General features: G+C 44.7%; 1 pseudogene; it reads left to right on the top strand.

Moving 5' to 3' along the window:
- Positions 1-1,158: 1,158 nt before the first annotated feature.
- LOC123167878 (superoxide dismutase [Fe] 1, chloroplastic-like) lies at positions 1,159-3,778 on the top strand (annotated as a pseudogene).
- Positions 3,779-24,261: the final 20,483 nt, after the last annotated feature.

The following is a 24,261-nucleotide window of genomic DNA, read 5'->3' as shown; positions in this document are numbered from 1 at the left end:
TGATCTTCACCCAGACCCGGTAAAAGTTCCCGGCAAAATCTTGAGTGATTGGTTCCGCAAACAAGACTTCTCCCACCTTTGCTGCTAGCGCACCAACCAGGTATGCATACTTATCCGGAACGTCATGAATTTGGATCCAGATATCAATTGTGTCGAGCTTCACCATGGTAGGCTTCGTGACACCATCATAGGGAACCAACACCACCGCGTTGTCCCTAAAATTCCAGGGCCCCTCTTGCATGACTCGTTCCCAGTCGCCTAGGCAAAACAACTGGAGGGAATACAGATTGTCCTCCAGCAGACGGAACTTGACGTCATGAGCTAGATCCCATGCAGCCCGCATGTTCTTGAAAAACCAGGTTTGGCTATAGGGTTTATCGATGTGAACCCTAGCCAGCGCCACCCACCTTGCAGCATCTGGCGGCGCATCCTTCTCGTCGTACACCACATCATCAAGATCCTCCTCCCGCATGCCAAGCTTGGCCATCATCCTTTCCAGTTCGGTAGCAGTGTTCGGTCCCGAAGACCCAGATCCATCTGCTGCCATAATCAAAGAAACTTGCCCGAGGAAACTCAGATCGGGCGATAAGCTAGGGAGGGAACCCTATCTCTCTTTTCTTCCCAGGACACCGATCAGGGTCGCTCGGCCCTAATCCTTCAGTCAAGGGAGATCGGAGGAGGGAATGTCAAGAAAACTCGACGGCGGCGGCAGAGTCGCCTCCGGGAAAACCAAAACCCTAACTAGAGGGAACAATCGGCCATCCTAAGTACCATCTTCACCAACTTTTTTTTTTGAGCGGTAAACCAAACTTTATTGATTAGTGTTTCGGTTTACAGGGATAACAAAAGGGTCATGGGGTACTCCCAGCCACATATGGCGCCCTTGTTCTAGAGAAGTACAAAATTTGACTAAATTATGAGCATCAACATTCCCTTGCCGATCTTCGAAAATGAAATCACACCGAGAAAATTGTCTTGCCTGGGCCTGGATCTCCTTGATAACAATGCTAGGGTTCCTCGATTTGGTGATCGATTGAGCGAGCCGCTCGGACCTGAGAGTGCTTGTTCGCTCGGCCTGTTCGAAGACACAATGGGCTTCGTTTGTCACAGCTTCAGGCCCATCTGAGCCTACCAAGAAGCAACAACAACAGTCCACAACCCAAACCCAAACCCCTATCCCCTCCTCTGCTCCTCCCCCCACTCTCGGTCAGTCACCTCCTCCTCTCCCGAAGCTCGCGTCCGTCCGTCCGTCCATGGTCTTCGCCGCGCCGGCAGGGGTGGGAGGCGGCCCCCTCTCCGTCGCTCCCCCCGCCTCCAGCTCGGCCCCCTTCCTCCTCCGCGCCGGCGGCGACTCGCCGCAGCGCGGGATGCTCCGCCGCCTCACCTTCCCACGGAGAGGAGGCGCCAGGGTAAGCTCCGCACCCGGCCAGCTCTCGTTGCTTCCCCCCTTCTCCCCCCATGCTCCTAATCTTGATTAGATTACTGTCATGACCCCTCGTTCGATTCTTCTCGACACTCTAAGAGCAAGACTACTGTCATTTTCGTCCTTTGGTTTCAGTCACAGAAAGGAACTTCTGTGTTGGGGTTACAGCAGCTCTGTGTCTAGATTAGACTGTATCGTACCATCATTCTAGATTTCAGTAGTCCTGTCCAGCTTTTGTAGATGTTTGATTTGATTTTGGTGCGGTGTAGTGACTGTATTTACATATGTGACTACTAGGGACAGAGCCAGAGAAGATGGGATTGCCACATAACTCGCTGTGCCGGCAAGGCGAATGTGGTGACCGAGGATGATACGGCGAAAGTTGCTGCTGCTGATGCCACCGCAGACCAAGCTGCCGATGATACCGCCGATGTGCTCGAGTCCTTGAACCCTGACGACGACGTTGATTCAGTTGCCTGGATAAAGCAGCAGCCCCTCCCTTATCCTGCAGTAAGTACACAAGAAGTAATGATTCACAAACATTGGTGCCGGGAATGGGGTGACGAACAACGGGTTGTAATCAATGCAGGATGCTCTGGAGCCGTACATAAGCAAGGAGACGGTGGAGCAGCACTGGGGAGTTCACCAGCGCATGCATGTGGACAGGCTCAACGGCATGATCGGCGGCAGCGAGTGGGAGCGGATGTCGATTGGGCAGATGATGCTCGCCTCATTCAACGAGGGCAGGGAGCCACCCCACGCTCCCTTCTTCCATGCCGCACAGGTAGCATTCCATGCTGTTTGGAAGGCTTGTATATGCTTTAGATCCCTGATTCTTGGCCATGTTATGTAGGTATGGAACCATGATTTCTACTGGCGATCGATGAAACCTGGCGGTGGAGGCAAGCCCCCGGAACGTCTTCTGAAGTTTATTAACAGGGACTTCGGATCCTATGACGGCATGATCAAACAATTCATGGATGCGGCATTAACTCAGTTCGGTTCTGGATGGGTTTGGCTTTCTTGTAAGTGATGCTAAAACCCACATTTGTTAGCTGCGTGTATCAGTTTCAAAACTTGCTCCATGATGAACTGAACTCTGCTCTGTAACTGGTTCTAGACAAGGGGAGCAAGTTACCTCATGTGAAGTCAAAAAGCCCAATCCCATCTGACAATTATGGTAGGCTGGTCATCTCAAAGTCTCCGAATGCTATCAACCCTCTTGTCTGGGGCCACTCTGTGAGTATTTACCTGCAACTGTTTTCCCCTGTATCATCATGCAGTGTATACTGTGCACTACTTCGTTTTGGAAGCTTTGTATTGCCTCTTTCTATTTGTTCCGTTGACAAGAAAATATTTTCATTTAAAAATAAATCTATTGTCTGTCTCCCCCATGCATACTATATATTCTACAGTGATCTGATATTTTTATCTGTCTATTCTTGTTGGCAGCCACTCCTTGCGATTGATGTTTGGGAGGTATGTATGCATATTTCATTTTCATTTCCATGCATTTTCCTTCATAAAAGTTAACTCTGCTAACCAATTCTCTGTCTTGGGAACAGCATGCCTACTACCTGGATTATGAGGTTAGATGCCAATGTGGTGTTCATGATTTCTAGTGGTTATATTTTCCATATGCGCCACTTAGTTTGTTCTTGTTACATGGCTGCAGAATCGAAGGGCTGAGTATGTCTCTGCAGTTCTAGAGAAGCTCGTGTCATGGGAAATGGTGGAGTCCAGGCTCCGGAAAGCTGTTCTGCGAGCAATAGAAAGAGACGGTCACACCAGCCCGAAGCAGCGAAGGAAGCAACTTGTGTCCCAGGCTAAAGGCCGCGTCGGGGATGCAAGCACCAGCGGTGAGGCAAGACGGCGACCGAGAAGTAAGGATCAGCAGGCCCCTTCCAGCGTGACAATGGTGCCAGCAGGCGAGGCGGTACCGAACTGAGCCATGTGCCCGTGAGGTTGGTGGCCAGTAGCACGGGCAGGCAGCTAGAGCAGCATGTCCAAAATCCTCTAGAACAGTAGTCTCTGAAGAACGCGTGCACCACCCCACTTCCGTTCGTGCGACCGTTGTAGCATGATTTGCACGCCGCAGTTTTTGTCAATCTTAGTCTAATAGGAGTACTGTAGCATGCCTGTACCACTTGAGCAAGAATCAGCAATGCTGGATAGGCTAAATTTTGGTAAGTAGCCTCAGGGTTTGATGTCCCGTAATGTATTGGTGTGGAGATAGGCTTAGGAGGTGGGCACTTGTGTGGGAATCTGGTCTTATGTGAACTTGCTAGAAGATGAAGTACAGTTTTTGTCCCTTCCTTTTTGAATCATTAATAAGTATCAGCGGTTTCATGCTCACAAGGTTGCTGTACAGAGTTCAACTGAGAAGATGATTCATTTGGTTCATCTCTATCTATCTATCTTTTTTTTTATTACTGTGGATTGCTTACCACATATGTTACCGATTCAATTGTTAGATTATCGACAATTTCGATGATACATGCCTCCAGCTCGGAGTGCTAATAGACTAGCCACACACAAGATTGCCTCAACCGGACCCTTGCAACGTACTCCCCCGTTTTTATTTACTCCGTAATTAGGTTTGCCTAAAGTTAAATTTTATATACTTTTAACAAGTTTGTAGAAAAATATATAAACATATACACCACTACAAAAAGAATGTGATTAGTGTCTTGTGGGCTGCCGCATGGGGCGCAACAACAGTTGCTCGGTCCTCAACGCTTCTGAAGGTTGATCACGGAGGGAAAGCGATCAAGGGAAGCTTGCCAGAGAAAGATTCACACTTTTCGAGGTACTCTCATCGCCCACAAGTCTATAGCATAATACACTTTTGGGCGTGGACCAGTTTAGTGTATAAAGATTTGATCGAGAACACCCCAGAGGCCTCCAGGTCACACCTAAAGTGGCGGCCAACAGACTGAAACTGGTTCTACCAGACATAATTTCGGCTGAACAGTCTGCCTTTATCCCGGGGAGACTTATCACTGATAACATCATATGTGCTTACGAGTGCTTGCATTTGATGAAGAGGTCTAAGGCAAAGACAAACAGTTATTGTGCTCTCAAATTAGACATGATGAAGGCTTGTGACGGATTGGAGTGGTCTTATTTGAGGGCCATTATGAACAAGCTGGGCTTTTCTCAGCAGTGGATTAATACGGTTATGGGCATGGTCTCTTCAGTATCCTTTTCTGTTCTTTTTAATGGTGAGAAGCTTGATTCTTTTAGACCAACCAGAGGTATCCCACAGGGAGACCCAATTTCCCCTTACTTATTCTTGATTGCAGCAGAGGGCCTTTCCTGCCTCCTGAAATCCAGTACACAGTCATCGATTGCAGGTATTAAGGTGGCTCCAACCGCCCCCACCATAAACCACCTTTTGTTTGTAGATGACAGCCTGCTGCTTTTTAAGGCTAACGTTGAGGGGTCAGTTGCAGTGTCAAACCTGTTGGACACATATTGTAATGCTTCAGGACAACGTATCAATCATGACAAGTCTTCCATCTTCTTTAGCTGGGGCTGTCCGGGCCCTATGAGAGAAGCAATAAAAACCTCCTTGCAGGTTCATAACGAATCTTTAAGTGAGCGTTATTTGGGCATGCCAACGGATGTGTGACATTCCAAGAATGGAACGTTCAAGTACTTGAGAGACCGGGTGTGGGAGAAGGTAAAAGGTTGGATGGAAAAGTTACTCTCTGCAGCTGGGAAAGAAGTCTTGATCAAGGCAGTTGCGCAAGCGATTCCAGTTTACTCTATGCCATGCTTCCGTCTTCCAAGAGGTTTATGTGACAATATATCTTCCATTATTAGACAGTTTTGGTGGGGAAGTAAGCAAGGCAAGCGAAAACCAAGCTGGGTTGCATGGGACACTATGATACAACCAAAACAATTGGGAGGACTTGGATTCCGTGATATGGAAATCTTCAATTTAGCTCTGCTTGCGAGGCAAGCTTGGAGAATAATGAATGATGGAAGTTCTCTTAGTGCTCAACTCCTGAAAGTTGTTTACTTTCCAAACAGTACACTCCTGGAGGCAGAATTGGGGTCTCACCCATCTCAGATTTGCCGAGCAATATTAGATGGAAAGGAGATATTAGCTCAGGGCATCATTAGGAGAATTGGGGATGGGGAAAGCACAGACATATGGCTGGATAATTGGATCCCTCGTGACAGTTTTAAAATGCCAATTACATCTTTAGTGCCTGATCCACCACGGCAAGTATGTGATCTTATTGATACTACCTCAGCACAATGGAATGAAGGGCTGGTTCGCTCAGTTTTTATTCCTGTTGATGCAAACGAGATTCTAAGGATACCAGTGTGTACACGGAGACTGCCGGACTTTTGGGCTTGGCATGAAGAGGCTACTGGCTATTTCACTGTCCGCTCGGCTTACCGGATGATCCTGAGGACGAAGACAAGCAGAGATGGATGGTGGAACGAGGCCGAGGGCTCATCCTCGGGGCAGGACAACAGATTTTGGAGCACTATATGGCATATCCAGGTACCCTCAAAACTCCGTATGTTCCTCTCGCGATTAGCAAGGCATTCGATGCCTAGTGGAGAAGTTCTCCATCATCGCCACATGACCGATACAGATTCATGCTGCTTGTGTGGAGCCAGGGACACATGGAGACATGCTCTTCTCACGTGTGCATTATCTAGGAGCGTGTGGGCACTCGCTCTCGACGAGCTGGTCGAGAAAATCATCACACACCAAGAAGAAAACGCAAAGGACTGGTTATTTGCTCTACATGAAACATTGGATGCTCCTGACTTCATTCGTGTTGTAGTAACTATATGGGCAATTTGGGCTGCAAGAAGGAAGGCAATTCATGAAGACATCTTTCAGTCTCCACATGCTACCGATGCCTTTATTAACAAGTTTTTGTCAGAGTTGGAGATAGTAAACAAGAGGGAGAAGCAAGAGGCACCACGGCGAGTTATGCAAAGTTCAACCTGGGTACCGCCAAACCAAGGGTGTGTTAAGATCAATGCCGACGGTGTTGTGGCCGTGAGGATGAAACATGGTGCAGTGGGTGCGGTCTGTAGGGACCAATATGGCGCTTTTCTTGGGGCCTCAGCGATTGTTTTCAAGCACATCACAGATCCTCAAACGCTCGAAGCTCTAGCTATAAGAGAAGCTCTCTCCTTAGCGGATGATCTTTATGCCCGACACATTCATGTTGCTTCTGACTGCAAGGTAGTTGTTGATGATCTACATCATGGCAAGCTAGCCACCTATGGAGCAGTTCTTCGATAGATATCGGACCGGTCGTCAAGTTTTTTGTCATGTAATATAGGTCATGAATTTAGGAGCTCAAACTATGAGGCTCACAATCTAGCGAAACACTCTCTCTCCCTCGCGGTTGGTCGCCATGTTTGGTTAGGCCAGCCGGGAGATCTTTCATTTGTCCCTGTAAACATTGTGACGGGTTAATAAAGTTTCACGAGGTTGTCTAAAAAAAACTAATGGGATCTAGCAATAAACTTTCTTACACTTTTGAATCCCATTTCACATTTGGGATCCTTTGGTTATTGCGGCAAAAGTAGCTAAATGTTTGAATATTTCAAAAATTGTTTGGAATTTTTAAAAAGTTTGAAAATTGCAAATTTTGTTCAGGAACCAAAAGTTGTTTGAATTTTTAAAATTCAGAATTTTAAAAAATGTGCAAAAATTTCTTAATTGTGTTTTTAGAAACTGATTAAAAAAAACTATAGCACCTCTTGCTACAGTAATATGCCACTACATCATCCCGAGTGGCTACAGTTAATTAATGGGCCGGCCCAGTTAGGGGTGCTCTGTACGAAATGCTCCCTATTTGACGCTGAATGTGTCAAATAGGGGGTGGGAGCTCCGATGCAGCGCCTTCAGCGCCGTGAAAGGGAGCTGGCGCAGAGCTGTCCATTGTGGGCCTGCCCACGAACACGAAGTGCACACAAATTCTATTTTATAGCACGGAAACCCCCCAAAAAAGGTGGCCTCTTCCAGGTATCGATCTTGCACCCTTACACCAGTGTACATCTAGCGAAGAAAAGTTCAATGATTTTGAAAAATGTTCATCAATTTGAAGAAAAAGTTCAACAATATTGAAAAAAAGTTCAACGATAATGAAAAAAAAATCATCAATAATGAAATAAAGTTTATCACGAATTCTAAAAATAGTTCATCGATTTTGGGAAAAGTTCATTGACTTTGAAAGAAAGTTTATCGGTTTTGGAAGAAAAGTTCACGAAATTTGAAAAACAATTCACGGTTTTGAGAGAAAAGTTTATAAATTTGAAGAAGTATTCAGATTTCAATTTTTTTCACACATTTATAAAAATAAAGGAAAGGAAAAGTGAAAGAAGAGAAAAAGGAAAGAGAAAGAAAGAAGAAAAAACTGAATAAAAAACCTCCAGAAAGTAAAAAAAGAAAAAACGCGATGAGAAGCTTCTAGAAGTTAAGGCACAAGAAAAGAATAAAAATGGGTAGGTAAACATGTAACACATGGTGTCTGATCTGTTTAACTTGTTATTACTTAACTGGGAGGTTTTAAGATCAAATCCCAAGTACGCTTGTTTTTGATAATTGAAAGAACCCTAGAAGTATGCCCAATTTTAAGTTTGGCACAGGGCCTCAGATTTTATCGGCTCGACCCTGACAAGGAGTCAACTCCTGAGTGGTTAGAGTATCAAGGCATGCTCGGGCACTCAAGTCATGATGCTCTATATATGTGTTTCGAGCGTCGAGGCAGACCACCACTTTCAAGCCGATGCGGTGTATGTGTGTGTTGTTAACTGAATGTTCATACCACATACAAATGAAACAAATTGGGCAACAAAAAAAACCCGACTCTAAAATCCTCAAAGTCACCCCATACAGTGTAGAATAATGTAATCGCCTACATCTACACCAAAATAGGAAATGCATATAATCTAGAAACCATTATTGAGATATTTGTTGGACAATACGCAATGTAGAGCTATCGACAAAGACATTTAAGAAGTATGAAATGAGCATAACATGCATATTCACACTAGTTCATCTAATCACCACATGTTAATCCATATATACAAACTTTTATTCTGATTCATGGTTTTTGGATCTAGAGGACTATGTTCAATGAATGATGCTTTAAGAGGTAGTGTATTAAAAAGGAAAATGGCTAAATAAAGTTTAAATTTAGCGCCACTGAATTTGCAATGACAGTAACATTTTTTTCTTTATTTTTATGAGGAATGTTAGCTGTAATACAAAAACTAGTCAAAGGTTAAAATGTTTAGTATAAATTAGCATTCCATATCTAAAAGAAATAAAAAAAATAAACATCAAAGAGTTACTAATGGTACATGTTTAATTAATTTCTCTCAGAACTACATGGGGAAATACATGAGGGTGGGGGTGGTTCGAGCGGAGGTTGCAGGCAGGTGACACCATGATCAAGGAGGACGAACATGAACCCAGGGCAGACATTCCCGCCGGCTAGGTCAGAAGCAGTGTCCCAGTCGGGAGCCGGACCAGTGCACAATTTATGAGAAAAATGTGCATATTACAGATGAAAGAGTGTTTGCCATTATAAAAAATGATCATGAAATTTTGGAAAAATGTGAAAACATATATTGAAAAATGTTCACCATTTTATGATTTTTTAATGTGCATTATAGAAACACATAGGAAAAAAACATGAAAAAAATCGCACGAAAGCTTCTAAAACTGATCGGTACCAGTCCATAGAACCTTCCGAAAATCGCTAACATGAAAGCATGTTATTGGTCCAGCCTAGTCACAATGCGAATGGAATTCTTTGAAGGAAGACGGTGCCCTATCTTGCAGTAGGCGAGATATAGCTCTGGTGCAGTCGCCATCGTGCCTTGGATCGTCATAATTTATGGACTCAAAATTGAGGCAACCAACCTAAATTTTTTTGGGGCGTTGTTTTAGAGCACGCTTTGTCACTAGCCGCTCGCGCGGGAGGGAAGGTTCACCCCCTCATCCTCCCACGTGACCCATCTTCTCTCCCTGTAAACGGTGAAAACGATCAGACACCGATGGTACCAGGAAGAGGGCCAATTAATTACGGTCGCCGCATGCTCAACTTCATACTCTTTCCCGCCATGTTCCCACCATTTTTCTCACTGCCGGCCACTTCTCCCGCAACCATCCTCAACAAAAAGGTAGTCGCGGCTCTGCGTTGGCCCAGTGCTCCACTTCCTCTTCGCCTCCACTCCTTTCCACTTTCATGATGTGACTTCCCCTTCGGCCAGAATTGGTTCCACTTTCAGAGGGGCAAGACTAGTGCTCGACGAGGATGAAGCGAAGTAGGAGGATATTTATCACCACAACACGTTGGAGGCCATGCAGAAGGATCCCATCCTCCTCGCGGTGGTGGTGTTCGGATCCCAAAACACATGCGCTAGTTTGGGATAACTAGCATGGCTACGTAAAGATCTTATACTCCCCTAAGAGGGCTGATGGCTTGCAAGACACACATGGTTGTTTAGCATTTTCGTGTAAGTATCCCAATAGTTATGGTCCCAACAACGAGCGGATGAGAGTACTAGTTGTGGTGTTTCGGTCGCATACAAATTTTCACAGGTTGTGTGAGGTAACTGCATGAAAATCTGCAGATATTTTTATTGTTCCATGAAACAAATATGCTAGGGTGACGGAAGAGTGAACAACTGTACGAGAACAATAAAGGGCATAAAGTAAAGTGGCTGAAAATAACTGTAATGGAGATGTAGGCACGGAAAAACTTTAGATCATGGTATTCATCAAGTGTGCCCGTGCGATAGTAATACCAGTTACCTAGTATTGCGATTTTAGTACGTAGATTGTTTGTTCTATAGGCGGTTCACCCTTGAATGGCCGAACTCCTCCATGTCGATCTTTCTCCGCAATTGTCTTGCTTCGACGTTACCATAGCATTGGTCGTCTTCCGCAATTAAGGCTATAAGACAAGACTAACGCATTAAGAGTCATGGATCCCCATTATGCCCATATTGTCTCCGCTCCTCTTAGATACCAACATCTATCACCTGGAAGTCACCGATACGCTAAACAATATGTGTTACCTTTGTATATGTCTTCAGACCATGTTGTCCGGGCCCGTAAATTGGATAGCACACATTATGTTTACCACAGATAAACAATATACTGATATATCATAGAACTATTACCACAAATGACAACATATAGAACAGGCGGGAATGAATCTCACCAGTCCCCTACATTTCTCACGCCTATGGGGAATTACTCAGCATGAGAGGAAAATAACCATACATCTCAGAGATCAAACAAGGAGAAATGCATATAGATAGTATCATAAAGATCTGAATAAGATGAATGATTAGACGAGTATCGATTTCTAGATGAGTATGAAAGGAGTTACAAAACACAGTCTTACAACATAGAATTCCTCTCTCTATGGTCACTAGTGCAGAACCGGGATTTAGCACCGGTTCGTAAGGGCCTTTAGTGCCGGTTCTGTAACCGGCACTAAAGGGTGGGGACTAAAGGTCCCCCCCCCTTAGTACCGCTTCGGCACGAACCGCCACTAAAGTGCCACCACGTGGCACGAGCCAGGGCCGGGTGCGGGGAGACCTTTAGTACCGGTTGGTAACACTAAATGTTTGGGGGGGGTTATTTTTTTATTTTTCCTTTAATTTTGTGTTTTCAATTTAATTTAGAGATTGTTTTTACATTATAATGAGTTGTTAAGTCATTAGGTGAAAGTACCGCAGATTAAGTGATCAAGTAATATGGATATGGCATATACTTGATCACTTAGCTAGGATCCATCCAGTTGAAACTAATCTGCGGTTTCTTTCATAAATGATATAATAACTCATCATCATCATCATATTAATATAAAAACTCTTGCATCATATCATCACCAACAACAGTATACTAGCTAGCTAAAAATCATCATAGTCGTCATTATCACTATTTAATCATCATAGTCATTACCGCTATCTAATAACCACCAACACTAGCTTAAAGAAGAAACATTCACTTGTACCAGAAGCAAAGATATCATCGAGTTCAACATGGTCATGAGATTATAAGCGTTCATAAGACCACAAAAGCAAATCACTCTTTGAGATTAAGTTCAGGACAAAGAACATGGACATGAGAGGACAAGTACCAAGAGCATCAACTAGCTAATCACTCCTGCTGCTCTCTCTCAGGTAAAATAGCATAGAACATGTATAGCTCTCCTGATTCATCATATTGGAGCATGCAAATGAACCTGTCTCCTAATCGTGGGCTGCGCTTCTGATTGTTGCCCCCTAGTACTTCTCTGCGATCCTTCACAAATTTGCTTTAGTCTTTCACTATTAAGCATTCCTCGGTTGTAGAAATCCTGAATGCACTCATGTGCAATGTAGGATGTCTTGGTCGTAAGCTAATCATTGACATGCGGCCTTTAGTACCAATCCACTGAGGCACAACTGTCATCGGGAGTCCCTGTTGAAGAACATCGTATAGTAACATTACTTAGCAATGAAGTTTAGCTTGAAAAATAATGTATGCAAAAGATGCACTGAGGACAAATAGTAAAAATCTTACCATCTTTCCTAAATAGATGTGACCGTAGTTCAATACGATCACTATTGGTCGCACGTTTTGAGTACTAAGATTTTCAAATTCAGGAAAATAATTTCTCTTGACAGCATCGAGATCCTCAAGCCATGAAACATAATGACTTTCCTCGCTGTTTAGTTCAGCCCCGGGATAGTGGATGGTCCTGTCTACCAAGCGCTGGACATGTTTGCTTGAATGGAAATAAGCTGTCAATAGAAATTAGTTGTCAACTATTTTTGAATAAACAATATCGAAGACATAAATATGGTTGAGAAACTCATATAATGGTAGAATTGGAGGCGTCTGCACATCGACCCAAATGTCTCTATTACCTTCAATATCATCTTCGGGACGAATATCAAAGGTGATAAACATATCAGGCTCAAATGCATAAGCCTTGCATAGTGCTTGCCAAGTTTTGCATTCAAAATAGGTGTAGGTGTCTGCATTGTATAATTTGACGTTGAAGGTATAACCATGCTCGGTCTTCAAGTAAACTCTCTTTACCTCCATAGTTTTGTTAGGACTGAAACCTATCTTATCCAAGACAAAAATTCTTGCATGGCAGGGGATGCACTAGTAGAATAGTGAAAATTTAAAATTATAAGTTGAAGCAAATGAAGCATAAGTCATGCTTAATTACAAAAAAGACTCGTCGTTGTGACTTACTGGATCCACTTCGAATGTCCCATCCAGCTTGATGCTGAAGCGCCTATCATCAACTAGAAAATTTCTATCACACAGGCCGCGCTGGTCTTCGCAGTATTCGCACATGATGAAATCGTTTTCGTCGTCAGACGACATTTCCCATGTATGTTCATAGGTGAAACATTAAACACTTATTAGTTCTATTAATTCAACTAGTTCAACTAATTCAACTAATTCAACTAAGCACTTACTAAAAATAAACTAGTTCTATTAATTTTCTTACTAAAAATAAAGTAGCTAGTTCTATATAGTAAATTTTTAATTAGATGATCAAATCTCATATACCTAATTTAATATATATCTAATTCATCTAACATTAATATATCTAATTCATCTATTAATTCAACAAATTCAACTAGTTTTATTAATTCAACTAGTTCAACTAATTCAACTAAGCACTTATTAAAAATAAATTAGTTCTATTAATTTTCTTACTAAAAATAAAGTAGCTAGTTCTATATAGTAAAATTTTAATTAGATGATCAAATCTCATGTAACTAAATTTAATATATATCTAATTCATCTAACATTAATATATCTAATTCATCTATTAATTCAACTAGTTCAACTAATTCAACTAATTCAACTAAGCACTTACTAAAAATAAACTAGTTCTATTAATTTTCTTACTAAAAATAAAGTTGCTAGTTCTATATAGTAAAATTTTAATTAGATGATCAAATCTCATATACCTAAATTTAATATATATCTAATTCATCTAACATTAATATATCTAATTCATCTATAACTAAAAGTATAAAAACTAACTCGGGAAACATTAATATCTAGCTAATTCATCTAACATTTGACAGTAACATCTAACATATATTTCTATCTAATTCATCTAACATTTGACATTAATATCTAACATGTATATATATATATATATATATACAATCTAACATTTATATAAACTAAAAGTATAATAAACTAAAAAACAGAAAACAGAAAAAAATCATTAAGAAAAATCTGTCTATGTGTGTGTGTGTGTGTGTGCACAGAGGCCGCCGCCGGCGAGCGGCAGGGGGCCGGCCGGGGCGGTTGATCTTACAACGGGGCAACGGCCGGCGATGCGAGGCGATGGGGACGGGCCGGGGCGGCGACGGGGCCGGCCGGCGACGACATACAGGCCGGGACGAGCTGGGGCGGCGATTGGGCGCGCGCGACGGGGGCGGCGATGACGGGGGTGCGGGGGGGGGGGGGGGGGTGGGGACGACAGCGACGGGCTGGGGCGGCGACGGGGCGTGCGCGACGGGGGTGGCGACAGGGGCGGCGCAGGGAGGGGTGCGACGAAGCAGACGAACAGAAACTAACTGAAATTTTCGTAAGTGCTGCTTATATAGGAGAGGCCTCTAGTACCGGTTGGAGCCACCAACCGGTACTAAAGGTTGTTGGAAATATGCCCTAGAGGCAATAATAAAATGGTTATTATTATATTTCTTTGTTCATGATAATTGTCTATTGTTCATGCTATAATTGTGTTATCCGGAAATCGTAATACATGTGTGAATACATAGACCACAACATGTCCCTAGTAAGCCTCTAGTTGACTAGCTCGTTGATCAACAGATAGTCATGGTTTCCTGACTATGGACATTGGATGTCATTGATAACGGGATCACATCATTAGGAGAATGATGTGATGGACAAGACCCAATCCTAAGCATAGCACAAAGATCGTGTAGTTCGTTTGCTAGAGCTTTTCCAATGTCAAGTATCTTTTCCTTAGACCATGAGATCGTGTAACTCCCGGATACCGTAGGAGTGCTTTGGGTGTACCAAACGTCACAACGTAACTGGGTGACTATAAAGGTACACTACAGGTATCTCTGAAAGTGTCTGTTGAGTTGGCACGGATCGAGACTGGGATTTGTCACTCCGTATGACGGAGAGGTATCTCTGGGCCCACTCGGTAATGCATCATCATAATGAGCTCAATGTGACCAAGTGGTTGGTCACGGGATCATGCATTACGGTACGAGTAAAGTGACTTGCCGGTAACGAGATTGAACAAGGTATTGGGATACCGACGATCGAATCTTGGGCAAGTAACGTACCGATTGACAAAGGGAATTGTATACGGGATTGATTGAATCCTCGACATCGTGGTTCATCCGATGAGATCATCGTGGAACATGTGGGAGCCAACATGGGTATCCAGATCCCGCTGTTGGTTATTGACCGGAGAGTCGTCTCGGTCATGTCTGCATGTCTCCCGAACCCGTAGGGTCTACACACTTAAGGTTCGGTGACGCTAGGGTTGTAGAGATATTAGTATGCGGAAACCCGAAAGTTGTTCGGAGTCCCGGATGAGATCCCGGACGTCACGAGGAGTTCCGGAATGGTCCGGAGGTGAAGAATTATATATAGGAAGTCCAGTTTCGGCCACCGGGAAAGTTTCGGGGGTTATCGGTATTGTACCGGGACCACCGGAAGGGTCCCGGGGGTCCACCGGGTGGGGCCACCTGTCCCGGAGGGCCCCATGGGCTGAAGTGGGGAGGGGAACCAGCCACTGGTGGCTGGTGCGCCCCCCTTGGGCCTCCCCTGCGCCTAGGGTTGGAAACCCTGGGGGTGGGGGGGGCGCCCACTTGGCTTGGGGGGCAAGCCACCCCTTGGCCGCCGCCCCCCTCAGATGGGATCTCCAGGGGGCCGGCGCCCCCCAGGGCCCCTATAAATAGTGGGGGGGGAGGGAGGGCAGCCGCACCACAGCCCCTGGCGCCTCCCTCTCCCTCCCGTGACACCTCTCCCTCCCGCTTGCGCTTGGCGAAGCCCTGCCGGGATCCCCGCTACTTCCACCACCACGCCGTCGTGCTGCTGGATCTCCATCAACCTCTCCTTCCCCCTTGCTGGATCAAGAAGGAGGAGACGTCGCTGCTCCGTACGTGTGTTGAACGCGGAGGTGCCGTCCGTTCGGCGCTCGGTCATCGGTGATTTGGATCACGACGAGTACGACTCCATCAACCCCGTTCACTTGAACGCTTCCGCTCGCGATCTACAAGGGTATGTAGATGCACTCCTTCCTTCTCGTTGCTAGTAAACTCCATAGATGGATCTTGGTGATGCGTAGAAAATTTTAAAATTCTGCAACGATCCCCAACAGTGGCATCATGAGCCAGGCCTATGCGTAGTTACTATGCACGAGTAGAACACAAAGCAGTTGTGGGCGTAGATGTTGTCAATTTTTCTTGCCACTACTAGTCTTATCTTGTTTCGGCGGTATTGTGGGATGAAGCGGCCCGGACCGACCTTACACGTACGCTTACGTGAGACAGGTTCCACCGACTGACATGCACTAGTTGCATAAGGTGGCTAGCGGGTGTCTGTCTCTCCCACTTTAGTCGGAACGGATTCGATGAAAAGGGTCCTTATGAAGGGTAAATAGAAATTGGCATATCACGTTGTGGTTTTACGTAGGTAAGAAACGTTCTTGCTAGAAACCTATAGAAGCCACGTAAAAACTTGCAACAACAATTAGAGGACGTCTAACTTGTTTTTGCAGCATATGCCTTGTGATGTGATATGGCCAAAAGGATGTGATGAATGAGATATATGTGATGTATGAGATTGATCATGTTCTTGTAATAGGAATCACGACTTGCATGTCGATGAGTATGACAACCGGCAGGAGCCATAGGAGTTGTCTTTATTTTTTGTATGACCTGCGTGTCATTGAATAACGCCATGTAAATTACTTTACTTTATTGCTAAACACGTTAGCCATAGAAGTAGAAGTAATCGTTGGCGTGACAACTTCATGAAGACACGATGATGGAGATCATGGTGTCATGTCGGTGACGAAGATGATCATGGCGCCCCGAAGATGGAGATCAAAGGAGCAAAATGATATTGGCCATATCATGTCACTATTTGATTGCATGTGATGTTTATCATGTTTTACATCTTATTTGCTTAGAACGACGGTAGTAAGTAAGATGATCCCTTATAATAATTTCAAGAAAGTGTTCCCCTAACTGTGCACCGTTGCGAAGGTTCGTTGTTTCGAAGCACCACGTGATGATCGGGTGTGATAGATTCTAACGTTCGCATACAATGGGTGTTGACGAGCCTAGCATGTACAGACATGGCCTCGGAACACACGCAATACACTTAGGTTGACTTGACGAGCCTAGCATGTACAGACATGGCCTCGGAACACGGAAGACCGAAAGGTCGAGCATGAGTCGTATAGAAGATACGATCAACATGAAGATGTTCACCGATCTTGACTAGTCCGTCTCACGTGATGATCGGACACGGCCTAGTTAACTCGGATCATGTTTCACTTAGATGACTGGAGGGATGTCTATCTGAGTGGGAGTTCATTGAATAATTTGATTAGATGAACTTAATTATCATGAACTTGGTCTAAAATCTTTACAATATGTCTTGTAGATCAAATGGCTCACGTTGCCCTCAACTTCAACGCGTTCCTAGAGAAAACCAAGCTGAAAGATGATGGCAGCAACTATACAGACTGGGTCCGGAACCTGAGGATCATCCTCATAGCTGCCAAGAAAGATTATGTCCTAGAAGCACCGCTAGGTGAAGCACCCATCCCAGAGAACCAAGACGTTATGAACGCTTGGCAGTCACATGCTGATGATTACTCCCTCGTTCAGTGCAGCATGCTTTACAGCTTAGAACCGGGGCTCCAAAAGCGTTTTGAGAAACACGGAGCATATGAGATGTTCGAAGAGCTGAAAATGGTTTTCCAAGCTCATGCCCGAGTCGAGAGATATGAAGTCTCCGACAAGTTCTTCAGTTGTAAAATGGAGGAAAATAGTTCTGTCAGTGAGCACATACTCAAAATGTCTGGGTTACACAACCGCTTGTCTCAGCTGGGAGTTAATCTCCCGGATAACGCGGTCATTGACAGAATCCTTCAGTCGCTTCCACCGAGCTAAAAGAGCTTTGTGATGAACTTCAATATGCAGTGGATGGAAAAGACCATTCCTGAGGTATGTTCAATGCTGAAATCAGCGGAGGTGGGGATCAGAAAGGAACATCAAGTGTTGATGGTGAATAAAACCACTAAGTTCAAGAAAGGCAAGGGTAAGAAGAACTTCAAGAAAGACGGCAAGGGAGTTGCCGCGCCAGGTAAGCCAGTTGCCGGGAAGAAGCCAAAGAATGGACCCAAGCCTGAGACTGAGTGCTTTTATTACAAGGGAAGTGGTCACTGGAAGCGGAACTGCCCCAAATACTTAGCGGACAAGAAGGCCGGCAACACCAAAGGTATATGTGGTATACATGTAATTGATGTGTACCTTACCAGTACTCGTAGTAGCTCCTGGGTATTTGATACCGGTGCGGTTGCTCATATTTGTAACTCAAAACAGGAGCTGCGGAATAAGCAGAGACTGGCGAAGGACGAGGTGACGATGCGTGTCGGGAATGGTTCCAAGGTCGATGTGATCGCCGTCGGCACGCTACCTCTACATTTACCTATGGGATTAGTTTTAAACCACAATAATTGTTATTTAGTGCCAGCTTTGAGCATGAACATTGTATCAGGATCTCGTTTAATTCGAGATGGCTACTCATTTAAATCCGAGAATAATGGTTGTTCTATTTATATGAGAGATATGTTTTATGGTCATGCCCCGCTGGTCAATGGTTTATTCTTAATGAATCTCGAACGTGATGTTACACATATTCATAGTGTGAATACCAAAAGATGTAAAGTTGATAACGATAGTCCCACATACTTGTGGCACTGCCGCCTTGGTCATATTGGTGTCAAGCGCATGAAGAAGCTCCATGCAGATGGACTTTTGGAGTCTCTTGATTACGAATCATTTGACACATGCGAACCATGCCTCATGGGTAAGATGACCAAGACTCCGTTCTCCGGAACAATGGAGCAAGCAACCAACTTATTGGAAATCATACATACCGATGTGTGCGGTCCAATGAGTGTTGAGGCTCGCGGTGGCTATCGTTATGTTCTCACTTTCACTGATGACTTAAGTAGATATGGGTATGTCTACCTAATGAAACACAAGTCTGAGACCTTTGAAAAGTTCAAGGAATTTCAGAGTGAGGTTGAGAATCAACGTGATAGGAAAATAAAGTTCCTACGATCAGATCGTAGAGGGGAATATTTAAGTCACGAATTTGGCACACACTTAAGGAAATGTGGAATAGTTTCACAACTCACGCCGCTTGGAACACCTCAGCGAAATGGTGTGTCCGAACATCGTAATCGCACTCTATTGGATATGGTGCGATCTATGATGTCTCTTACCGATCTACCGCTCTCATTTTGGGGCTATGCTTTAGAGACTGCCGCATTCACTTTAAATAGGGCTCCATCGAAATCCGTTGAGACGACACCGTATGAATTATGGTTTGGGAAGAAACCTAAGCTGTCGTTTCTAAAAGTTTGGGGATGCGATGCTTATGTCAAGAAACTTCAACCTGAAAAGCTCGAACCCAAGTCGGAGAAATGCGTCTTCATAGGATACCCCAAGGAAACCATTGGGTATACCTTCTACCTCAGATCCGAAGGCAAGATCTTTGTTGCCAAGAACGGGTCCTTTCTGGAGAAAGAGTTTCTCTCGAAAGAAGTGAGTGGGAGGAAAGTGGAACTTGATGAGGTGATAGTCACCCCTTCCGAACCGGAGAGTAGCGCAGCGCGGGAAGATGTTCCTGTGGTGCCTACACCGACTGTGGAGGAAGTTAATGATGATGATCATGAAGCTTCGGATCAAGTTACTGCTGAACTTCGTAGGTCCACAAGGACACGTTCCGCACCAGAGTGGTACGACAACCCTGTCCTGGAAATCATGTTGTTAGACAATGGTGAACCTTCGAATTATGAAGAAGCAATGGCGGGCCCAGATTCCGACAAATGGCTAGAAGCCATGAAATCCGAGATAGGATCCATGTATGAAAATGAAGTATGGACTTTGACTGACTTGCCCGATGATCGGCGAGCCATAGAAAATAAATGGATCTTTAAGAAGAAGACGGACGCGGATGGTAATGTAACCATCTATAAGGCTCGACTTGTCGCTAAGGGTTATCGACAAGTTCAAGGGGTTGACTACGATGAGACTTTCTCACCCGTAGCGAAGCTGAAGTCCGTTCAAATCATGTTAGCAATTGCCGCATTCTATGATTATGAGATATGGCAAATGGACGTCAAAACGGCATTCCTTAACGGCTTTCTTAAGGAAGAATTGTATATGATGCAGCCGGAAGGTTTTGTCGATCCTAAGAATGCTAACAAGGTATGCAAGCTCCAGCGCTCCATCTATGGGCTGGTGCAAGCATCTCGGAGTTGGAACATTCGATTTGATGAGATGATCAAAGCGTTTGAGTTTACACAGACTTATGGAGAAGCCTGTGTTTACAAGAAAGTGAGTGGGAGCTCTGTAGCATTTCTCATATTATATGTGGATGACATACTATTGATGGGAAATGATATAGAATTCTTGGAAAGTATAAAGGCCTACTTGAATAAGTGTTTTTCAATGAAGGACCTTGGAGAAGCTGCTTATATATTAGGCATCAAGATCTATAGAGATAGATCAAGATGCCTCATTGGTCTTTCACAGAGTACGTACCTTGACAAGATATTGCAGAAGTTCAATATGGATCAGTCCAAGAAGGGGTTCTTGCCTGTATTGCAAGGTGTGCAGTTGAGCACGGCTCAATGCCCGACCACGACAAAAGATAGAGAAAAGATGAGTGTCATCCCCTATGCCTCGGCCATAGGGTCTATTATGTATGCCATGCTGTGTACCAGACCTGATGTAAACCTTGCCGTAAGTTTGGTAGGAAGGTACCAAAGTAATCCCGGAATGGAACACTGGACAGCGGTCAAGAATATCCTGAAGTACCTAAAAAGGACTAAGGATATGTTTCTCGTTTATGGAGGTGACGAAGAGCTCGTCGTAAAGGGTTACGTCGATGCTAGCTTCGACACAGATCTGGATGACTCTAGGTCACAAACCGGATACGTGTATATTTTGAATGGAGGGGCAGTAAGCTGGTGCAGTTGCAAGCAAAGCATCGTGGCAGGATCTACATGTGAAGCGGAGTACATGGCGGCCTCAGAGGCAGCACAAGAAGCAATCTGGATGAAGGAGTTCATTACGGACCTAGGGGTGATTCCCAATGCGTCGGGCCCGATGACTCTCTTCTGTGACAACACTGGAGCTATTGCCCTTGTCAAGGAGCCCAGGTTTCACAGGAAGACCAGGCATATCAAGCGTCGCTTCAACTCCATTCGTGAAAGTGTTCAAAATGGAGACATAGATATTTGTAAAGTACATACAGACCTGAATGTAGCAGATCCGTTGACTAAACCTCTCCCTAGAGCAAAACATGATCAACACCAGAACTCTATGGGTGTTCGATTCATCACAATGTAACTAGATTATTGACTCTAGTGTAAGTGGGAGACTGTTGGAAATATGCCCTAGAGGCAATAATAAAATGGTTATTATTATATTTCTTTGTTCATGATAATTGTCTATTGTTCATGCTATAATTGTGTTATCCGGAAATCGTAATACATGTGTGAATACATAGACCACAACATGTCCCTAGTAAGCCTCTAGTTGACTAGCTCGTTGATCAACAGATAGTCATGGTTTCCTGACTATGGACATTGGATGTCATTGATAACGGGATCACATCATTAGGAGAATGATGTGATGGACAAGACCCAATCCTAAGCATAGCACAAAGATCGTGTAGTTCGTTTGCTATTGCTTTTCCAATGTCAAGTATCTTTTCCTTAGACCATGAGATCGTGTAACTCCCGGATACCGTAAGAGTGCTTTGGGTGTACCAAACGTCACAACGTAACTGGGTGACTATAAAGGTACACTACAGGTATCTCTGAAAGTGTCTGTTGGGTTGACACGGATCGAGACTGGGATTTGTCACTCCGTATGACGGAGAGGTATCTCTGGGCCCACTCGGTAATGCATCATCATAATGAGCTCAAAGTTACCAAGTGGTTGGTCACGGGATCATGCATTACGGTACGAGTAAAGTGACTTGCCGGTAACGAGATTGAACAAGGTATTGGGATACCGACGATCGAATCTCGGGCAAGTAACGTACCGATTGACAAAGGGAATTGTATACGGGATTGATTGAATCCTCGACATCGTGGTTCATCCGATGAGATCATAGTGGAACATGTGGGAGCCAACATGGGTATCCAGATCCCGCTGTTGGTTATTGGCCGGAGAGTCGTCTCGGTCATGTCTGCATGTCTCCCGAACCCGTAGGGTCTACACACTTAAGGTTTGGTGACACTAGGGTTGTAGAGATATTAGTATGCGGAAACCCGAAAGTTGTTCGGAGTCCCGGATGAGATCCCGGACGTCACGAGGAGTTCCGGAATGGTCTGGAGGTGAAGAATTATATATAGGAAGTCCAGTTTCGGCCACTGGGAAAGTTTCGGGGGTTATCGGTATTGTACCGGGACCACCAGAAGGGTCCCGGGGGTCCACCGGGTGGGGCCACATGTCCCGGAGGGCCCCATGGGCTGAAGTGGGGAGGGGAACCAGCCACTGGTGGGCTGGTGCGCCCCCCTTGGGCCTCCCCTGCGCCTAGGGTTGGAAACCCTGGGGGTGGGGGGGCGCCCCACTTGGCTTGGGGGGCAAGCCACCCCCTTGGCCGCCGCCCCCCTCAGATGGGATCTCCAGGGGGCCGGCGCCCCCCCAGGGCCCCTATAAATAGTGGGGGGGGGAGGGAGGGCAGCAGCACCACAGCCCCTGACGCCTCCCTCTCCCTCCCGCTTGCGCTTGGCGAAGCCCTGCGGGGATCCCCGCTACTTCCACCACCACGGCGTCGTGCTGCTGGATCTCCATCAACCTCTCCTTCCCCCTTGCTGGATCAACAAGGAGGAGACGTCGCTGCTCCGTACGTGCGTTGAACGCGGAGGTGCCGTCCGTTCGGCGCTCGGTCATCGGTGATTTGGATCACGACGAGTACGACTCGATCAACCCCGTTCACTTGAACGCTTCCGCTCGCGATCTACAAGGGTATGTAGATGCACTCCTTCCTTCTCGTTGCTAGTAAACTCCATGGATGGATCTTGGTGATGCGTAGAAAATTTTAAAATTCTGCAACGATCCCCAACAAAGGTCAAATTTGGCAGCCCGAGCGACGGGAAGCGCACCCTCTTTACTACCGGGTCGTGGCACTAGCCGGTACTATAGACCCCCCTTTAGTACCGTTTGGAGCCACGAACCGGTACTAAAGCGGGTGAGCTCTCGTTCCGCGATGCACAAAGTTTAGTTCCACATCGCCGAGCGAAGGGGCAGCCGCACTGGTTTATAAACCCAGCCGCGGCTGCTCCTTCGAGCTCCTCTCTAAGGCAGGCTTCTGGGCCTAACTTTGCTGCGCTGCCTTGTGAGCCTGCTGGGCCTCCATAACCACGCCCAACGCCGGGCAGGCCCACTGGGCAGCGCACAAATAATTTTTTTATATAGTTTTTTCTTTTCTGCTTTATATATTTTCTTATATTTATTTATGAGTAGTTTTTTGCTGTATTTAGAGTTTGTTTGTGAATATTTTTGCTTTAGGTACAAAAAATTTGAATAGTTTAAATTTGAATTATTTGAAATTTGTGTGAATCACTAGTTTCTGAATAACTTAACTTTAAAAATAGTTTTTTCAGTGATTTTTTTATGTTTAATATTAGTGTGTTTTATCATTATATTCAAATTGGTAATACGTCTGGAGTTGTAATAAGTTATTAAAATTTTGAATTGCCGGTGTAGCAGATAAGTTTTCGTCCGAAACCCTGATACTTCGAAAGAGATTGTCCAGTTTGTACACGAAGTGCATCCAGTTTTTGCCGTAACCCTCTCTACTTTTTTGCGCATGCTATGCGGGTGAAATGATGATACCATGCCAAGTTTCAACCTTTTCAGAGTTCATTTGTAGTGCTTTTCAATTTCAGGGTCATTTAGCTCAAAACAAATCAGTAAATGCATTAAAAATAACAAATTATGTCAGAAAGGGTTGAAAGTTGATGACGTGGCTTTGAATGGTGCATGCTGAACGCAAAAAAAGTCTGGAGTTGTAATAAGTTGTTAAATTTTTGAAGTGCCGATGTAACAGATGAGTTTTCGTCCAAAACCCTGATACTTCGAAAGAGATTGTCCAGTTTGTACAAGAAGTGCATCCAGTTTTTGCCGTAACCCTCTCTACTTTTTTGCACATGCTATGCGGTTGAAATGATGATACCATGCCAAGTTTCAACCTTTTCAGATTTCATTTGTAGTGCTTTTCAATTTCAGGGTCATTTAGCTCAAAACAAATCAGTAAATGCATTAAAAATAGCAAATTATGCCAGAAAGGGTTGAAAGTTGATGATGTGGTTTTGAGTGGTGCATGTTGAACGCAAAAAAAGTCCGGAGTTGTGATAAGTTATTAAAATTTTGAAGTGCCGGTGTAACAGATGAGTTTTCGTCCGAAACCCTGATACTTCGAAAGAGATTGTCAAGTTTGTACACGAAGTGCATCCAGTTTTTGCCGTAACCCTCTCTACCTTTTTGCACATGCTATGCGG

Source organism: Triticum aestivum, chromosome 7D, assembly GCF_018294505.1.
Source record: "Triticum aestivum cultivar Chinese Spring chromosome 7D, IWGSC CS RefSeq v2.1, whole genome shotgun sequence".
In the NCBI taxonomy this organism is placed as follows: domain Eukaryota; kingdom Viridiplantae; phylum Streptophyta; class Magnoliopsida; order Poales; family Poaceae; genus Triticum; species Triticum aestivum.
This window is presented reverse-complemented; position numbering and strand designations above follow the sequence as displayed.